Source organism: Solanum lycopersicum, chromosome 11 (genome assembly GCF_036512215.1).
Source record: "Solanum lycopersicum chromosome 11, SLM_r2.1".
NCBI lineage: Eukaryota > Viridiplantae > Streptophyta > Magnoliopsida > Solanales > Solanaceae > Solanum > Solanum lycopersicum.
Window position 1 is genome coordinate 49,256,814 of NC_090810.1, and position 8,166 is coordinate 49,264,979.

At 29.3% G+C, this 8,166-nt stretch overlaps 1 long non-coding RNA gene across 1 annotated transcript; it reads right to left on the reverse strand.

Moving 5' to 3' along the window:
- Window positions 1-1,755: 1,755 nt before the first annotated feature.
- Window positions 1,756-3,953, reverse strand: LOC109118965 (uncharacterized). Its single transcript, XR_002026139.3, has 2 exons — window positions 3,558-3,953; window positions 1,756-2,056 (listed from the first exon to the last, which is right to left on the reverse strand). It is a non-coding gene; the product is annotated as an uncharacterized lncRNA (long non-coding RNA).
- Between the last annotated feature and the right edge of the window lie 4,213 nt (window positions 3,954-8,166).

The window sequence follows — 8,166 nt, forward strand, 5'->3', positions numbered from 1 at the left end:
ACTAGCATGGTGTCCGATTTTTCACAGTTTCAACACGTATCAGTATTGTTATTATCTAATTTAAAATTTCTAGATTTTGTTTTGTAGTAATGGGGTTTGTCATGTTTATTCTTACAATTTTTACAACGATGTTTAACGTTTTTAAAAACTTCATTTGAAGGGACAAATAACTCTGTATATCCAAAGTCTCGATAAAAATCTCCGAATTCTTTTCTTGAAAGTGTACTATCTTTTTTCAATTGATTTTTAAGTTTCATATTTGTACATAGCTCTAATTCAATAATATTTATAAAACTTATTAGATCACCATAAGTCAACCCATTAGTTTGATTCTAACCTTTTCTGTGAACAGTTTTGACAGACCACTAAAAATTTTTCTTTTCAATTATCATGCTTACAATCTTTTCTAATTATAACTTCGTTGAGAAAAACATATTTATACCATCTAAAATCGTCCAATTTTGAGCAAGATAGATTAGATAATATCTCTAGACTTCTATCTTGAAAAAGTTGAGGTTCTCAAATAAAATGTTCAGTTATATTATAAATTAAGGTGGTGATGACATCTTCTAAGATTTGATTCTCCATGGTTCGCCCTGAAGATTCATTCTTAATATTTGGGTTAATAGTTATGATATTTAATACACTTTGCCTCTTATCTTCTGTGAGATAATTATTCCACCAATATTTTAATGTGCTAGTAAATTCGGTTTTAGTTAATGTAGCTGATTGTTTATCTGATAAATATTTCATTTTATATACCGTAAAGGTCATCCTATTTCATGTAATTTATCAAAAAATTGATTTTCTGCGAGGTCATCAATACTCTATTCAACTATTTCTCTTTCCGAATGCGAAGTATGAGATAGAAACTCATTTGTTTCGTATTGCATATTCAGAAAAGAGGATACTTAATTTATTAACGTGAAATTATAAAAGTATACTACTTAAGACATTAATTAACAATACTTAACATATTTATATTTAATAACAAACGAAGTTTCTAAATTACACACATAGCATATCTAATTAATTTTCAATTTTCTTATTATTTATTTTTATTTTAGTATATTATTTTTGTGCCTATTTTTGGGGGTGATTATCATGTATTAAATTTATCTCACTAATTTTGGTTATCACTAAGTTTTTTAAATATTTTTTATGTTTCCACCTCTTCAGTTTTCCAAGAAATTATTACTTCCTATGCTATTCATTTTTTAAAAAAAATTAAAAACTTCTCTCTTCCTTTTCTTCTTCATTCTTTTCTGTTCTTATTCTCCCTCTGAATTATGTGCACCTAAATTTTAACATTGTTAGATTTTACTTTTAAAATTTCAAATGAGAAAGTTGCTAAATAGATGTTGTAGCAATACTAGAGAGCATATAGACTAAGAATGAAAAGGTTTATGTCAGAAAGATTAGGATACTTCAAAGAATACAAATCATAAATTAATTAAAATTTTTGATCCAATTTGTTTCAACAATATCGTACTCTAAAATTAAACCCACCTTGAAAGGGTCATGCAGTATGCATTTGATTCCGTAATTCTGATAGTATCAAAAGGATATGATTACACACCAACCTTACAACGACAATTACATCAATATCATATTATAGATAATAACTTTTGAATACAACACCAATATTATATAAATCATAGTTTTCTATTATTAAAATTTACAATTATTTCATAACCATTTACGTAAATAGATTTGTGCATAAAAAGGTAAAGTAATATTAAAAACACGCAAACATGAATGTTTTTATCATAGGATTCAATCTGCCAACATAAAATTAAAAGTTTCAACTACGTCATGTTTTAACTAAAAATAAAATTGAAAAACACACTACTGAACATAAGCTTTATCCGACAATTTGGGACAAGTCTTCTTGTTATACTTGGGTGTACCACATTTATTACAAATGACTTTACTTCTCTTGCATCTTTCTTCATTGAATCTCTTCTTATGATCATTATTTGGTGATCTTCCTGGTTGCTTTCTTGCAATTGGTGGTTACATAACCGCTTCCAAAGTTTTTCATCAATTTTTTCACCTAAATTTTCACCATCAATTACACCAAATACCCCAATCATCATAACATACGTATTTTTGAAACTATTCTATTATATTTAGACCAATAAATACACCAACTTATACATCAGATTATTATTTTGGTGTAACAAATATACCACCTTAAGTACCACATCACATACCTAAACCAGTTTGTGGTAATTCACAGAATCAGTTAAATCATACAATGTATTACACCAATGGACGTACCAAACGTAATCTGACATTTAATCCAAAAATACACCAACACATTGATCAAAGTATTAATTCACCACCAATTTATAGAAACAAATATACCAGATTAAGTAGCAGATCACATATGACCAATTTCAAATTATTATCTAAACTAATTCAGATAAATAAAATACACCAAAAGCTTAACCAGTTTTTGTAAAAAGTTATATTTTATATACCAAATAATATAACTAAATACACAAAAATATGTATATGAAATTTAAGTTGAAGTTGGTATGTGTACACCATATCACACACCAAAAGAAATTATTGATAAAATTTGTTAACATTCGGCATGTAACATACCAATTAAACCACTTAACTAATGATTTTATAGTAACTTGGCTCTTTAATCAATTTAACCAATTTTATTAAAAAAAAAAAAAAACACTTATTTGACTCATCAGATTACAACCAAAATCATATGATGTTGTATTCTCCAAAATCGTTAATATAAAGCAACAAATAAATACTAAAGAGAATCAAAACGTCGATTATGTGAAAATCCTAATAATATTCCACGAACAATTGCTACATCTTAATATTTATATAATAATTAAACCTTTTATAGTTGCACCAGGATATTGACCAGAATCTTATGAAGGTATATTCTAACAAACTCGACAAAACCAAGGGAATTACTTACCTCGGAGAAAAACACTATCCTTGGGCTTAATTGTCTACTTTAAAAATTACTATCGAAATAATGAATTCTTTGGTAGTAATTGTTGTTACTTTTTTCACTAACTTTCTTTGATTTTATTCCTCTAGGCTGGCGATTGTAACACCCTCCGGGTCTGGCTCAAGGACACACACAGTGTAGCTAATCCAAAAGAAGAGTACAGGCTTGCCAACGTTTAAATAGAAAATTATCCGCTACCCACTTTAAGGAATAAAACTAGAACATAAGTGGAAGAAGAAGAAGGACAACTACCAAACTCTGAACTTATCAACCAACCGTAACCTAAGTTTAGACATTGTCCGCCCAAGGACAGTGTAGTGACGTAGCCGCTCCTACTCATACTCTTCCTAGTCAACTTGACTCTAATACCAATGGAGGAAATGAATCGAGTTCCGAAACGTAATCCTAAGAAAAATTGGGCATAGTAACAAAAGGGAGCAAGAACAAGCAAACACTTGAAAGAAAAACTTAAAAAAAAAGAGAAGAACAAAAGCAGTAAACAAACTAACTTTAAAATGTTAAAACATAAAATTAATTTTTAAAATAAGTAGAGAAAATATGTACTTACAAAACTTTTTTTTGATGTAGAGAAAGGAGAGAGAACATGAAAGGGAGAATGAAAAAGTCGGGAAGATGGGATCAAAGCGTAGAGAGGTTTCAAAGTTGCAAGATTTTGAATGTTCTGTAGTGATACAAGTTGAAAACCTTAAATAGACATGTTGATTAGGCTAACTTATTGTACTACCTATTTTACATATGTGCATACACTAATACACATAATTCTTCACACGTAATTACTAAGTATTACACATAACTAATAATAATTATACGTGACTTTGAATAAACGCCACGTGGCTTGAACTTCTTACTCATAGCCTTTACTGCATGTCTATTCTCTTTTGAAGATATATTTGCTGAAAAAGCACATATCTTGTTGTTTGGTACTTTGGCATGGAGTTTTGTTCCTGCGGGGCTCACCTGTTTGTTTAATTTTTGACATAATAAATATTAACATATGCTTGGCACATTCATTTCATTATTGAAGTTGATACATATCCTCCTTACTTTTCTCATTGGTATGTGAGGATGCAATGTCTAATAACTCAATTAATTTTTCATGATTGTTATTATTGTCGAGATTTAATAGAGCTTCTTCAAGCCTTCTTTTTTATTCTTCTTTTGAAATGCCGCAATTTCCTTCGTGATGAAGAGCCGACAATAATTTGTCATCGTGATCTTTTAGAGTCCATCCTTTAATTTGATTTGATAGTCTTACTCAGATACTTAATCAATTCAAATCATGAATATCGAAGGACCAACTAATAATATAAGATATCCCTTTAGAAATAATATAATATCTTTTTAATTGTGAATCTCAAAAATAAAAAACTATTTGGATCATTGTTATCTGCTAATTTATGTTCAATTTTCACCGAATCAGTAGCTATTAATATAAACTCATAATACCTTTATTTTTTTTTGTTGAGGCTCGATTTCATATAATTTCGATTGGTGTAACATGACTTTAGGAGGTCAGTCACTCCAAAACATTCATATTCCTTGTCAAGCACCATGATAGGCAGTATCTATAAATCTGTAATTAGAAAATCTTTTTTATCAGACTGAGTAATTTTTTTCCCTATTTTTCTTCGAGGTAGTTGGAACCACCACTTATTAGTATGTTTCCAGTGACTGCATTTCATAACTCTATTTTTTTTAACAACAATACCTGTTGATGAGGGTTCATCATGAGGATTTAGTTTACTAGTCATGGGTTTATTTAATGATAAGGAGTTGGGTTTTGGCAGGGATTTAAATTCTGTCAGGATTGAGTAGTGATTCTCTTATTTTTATCACCCTTTTTGAAGAGTTTTTTATTTTATCTTCTGGTTTGAAGGGGTGTAGCGGGAGCCTCGGGGACTTGATTCGCTGTATCCTGGTCTCATTATTTCTCTGTAAAAATTCTCTTGTCAAAAAGTTTGGGAGAGAATTACTTTCTCCTTTTATAAATTTTATTTCAAAATCAAAGTCAGATAATTAAGATTGCTATTTGGCAAATATTTGTTTAGAAACTAGATTTTAACATTTTTTTTCAAAACATCTTTGATTGCTTTGCAATAGACTCGTAACAAAATTCTTTATTTATTAAATCATCTTGAAATTTGATAATACATTGTACTATAGCCAAAATTTCCTTTTGAATAGTACTATAATTCTTTTGAGTATCATTCTAAACTTTTGAAGTGAATCTCACTAATTGTTCAGTGGATCCTACATAAATATTTTGTTTAAGTATGCCTCCATATCCTATATCTGAAGCATCTGTTTACGCAATCACAAAAGCCTCCAAGTGTGATAAACCTAGACATGAAAGCTTTTAAACTGTTACTTTTATTTTTTGGACTTCAGTAGTGTGTTCTAATACCCATGGCTCTGGATTCTCTTTAGGACACTAATAAGGAGGATTTCATACCTGTCTAATATTAGGAATAAAATCAGCAACATAATTGAAACTCTCTAAAAATCTCTATATCTTTGTTTTATCTATTAATTTATCCGGAAGTTTTGATAAGATCTCTATGGCTCTACAAATGCGTTTATAGGTTCCTTGATATAATCATGGCCAATGAATCTAATGGAAGTCTAGAATAGTTTAATTTTTTTTAGCACTTACTACATGACCATTTTGGTTAACAACCTTTAAAAAGGTGTTGAGCAAATTAAAGTGTTAGGTTAATATCTTCGGGATATATCAATATGTCATCAATGTAAACTATAGAAATATGACTGTATTGATTAAATATACTATTAATGATGTTTTGAAATATAGACAGAGTATTTGTTAGTCCGGAAGACTTTACATTTCATTCGTATTGTCCAAAAGGGACATTGAAGGATGTGTTATACTTGTCTTTTTTTGGCAATTTGTTTTTTGTCTTTTTTGGCAATTTGTTTTTGCCAAAATCTCGACTTCAAGTCAAACTTAATATAAATATTATATTTCTAAGTTCTTTTATGAAAATCACATTTTTTAGGTATGGGGTACCAAATTCATTTTGATACCTTATTAAGAGACTTATAATTGATAACAGTCCTTGGGTACCTCTTTCCTTTTCGGCACTATTATCTATCTATTCTATATTACCTTAAAAGCATGAACTCCTAACTTGAATGTTAAATTACTATATGATCCCTAACATAGGTTGTGACTTTTTCGATGACTTATGACTTTTTCGATAAGTTGTGACAAAGGGTTGTGATTTTTCGATGAGTTGTGACTTTTCTAAAGAGTTGTGACTTTTTCAATAAGTTGTGACTTTTTCAATGAGTTGTGACTTTGTCTTTAAGATGTGGTTTTTCCAAAGAGTTGTGACTTTTGTAATAAGTTGTGACTTTTTCAAAGAGTTGTGACTTTTCCAAAGTGTTGTGACTTCTTGGAAAAGTAATGATTTTGGAGATAAGAAACAAAAAGTATTTGTTTATTCTATCCTTTTTTATCTATAAATAGAGGGACTTCCGCTCATTTCTCAGCCACATTTTTTTCTAATCTTCTTGTTGCATTTAATCTTTTTTTGTGATTAATTGTTGTTGAGTGAGTTTAAAGTTTAGCAAAATATGAGGTAATATTCTGATGAAGTAAGTCGTGCTACCCAAAGAGGGTTTATTCCATAACCTCGAGTACTTGAGAAAAATAATATAATTTTTATGATATAATACTTATTTTTTTGCTTAATATATATGTATTAGTATGTAATTTTTCAATTTATGAAGTTAGCATGATGTAGTCTAAATTCATTTGATTTTGTTAACAATTTCTCTTGTGATGTAGCTATATGATTTTGAATATTTTTTTCAAAATTTAAAGAATTGTGACGATATGGTTTTTATGCTCAAGACAAAATAATGATTTTATTTATCAATTATGTGATTTAGACTCTCAGGAAACTTGCTTCAAAATAGTTATAAGTGTATAAATATCTACCTTTTGTTTTACTTATTTACGATTTCTTAAAATTTCAGTATTTTAGACGAAGAAAAATTCATTTGACTTGTAATAACACCAGTTGGAGTTTGTATTAGTTTAATTTTTATTATATATATATAATCACAAATATGGTATATTGACGATGTGCATGATTGTTTGTGAAAGTTCAAACATAGTGAATAAAGATGAGAATGTAAAATATGAAATGGGGCTAGACTCACTAAAAATTCGATTCTACAAGGGTGACTCTTTAATAAAGGCGCCCTCCTAATCCATTTTGATAGAATGAGATATTGATAATTATTCCAAGGAAGCTTACTACTCAGCTGATAGATCATGTGAGCCAACCATGATCACTAAATTCACAAAAGCAGCAACATATGCAAATTGGAATCAGAGGTATCTATATGTTTAACGAAAGTATGATTTGCAGAGTAGGATATGAAAGTGTATTTATATACAATGGAAAGCCCCTCTAATCCATGGACAACCTGTGGAGTTTATGAAAGAAATAATTAGAGAATAAATTACTTTAACTTTAAATGACTCCCATTTTTAAACTGATATTGCTTACGACTTGAAGTGCATGGTGGAGAACAATGTGCACGAGTTATACTATTTAATGTGAATAAATATATACGAGGATACAACGTGCAAGACTATATAAAATAAACCATAATAAATATATGAACTGTATTTAAACCTAAACACCTAATGGACTCCGCTGCATGGGTAAGTTGTTTAATTCATCCTAACATTTACAGTATCTTATTGTGATACTTCATAGCACTTAAGTGAAGAAAAAAATTACACGATAACATATACATAATATTTTATGATTCTTTTAATTTTACACATTAGGTTAGTTTTGAAAGAAAATGCACCTATCATACTACTAAAAAAATTGGACCCTACCAATGGCTTATGTAATGGGACATAGTTGATTTGTAAAGGCTTTGACGAGAATGTCCTAGATGCAAAAAAAAATAACAGGTCAATATGCTACAAACCAAATGTTTACTTCAACAACACAACTATAACAACCCCTTCCCCTTTTTAAGCTGATACTGCTTACGACTTGAAGTTTGTGGTGGAGAACAACATACTCGAGTTATACTATTTAGAGCGACTAAATGTATACTAGGCTGCACCGTAAAAGACTACATAGAATTGACCTCAGTAAAGATATGAT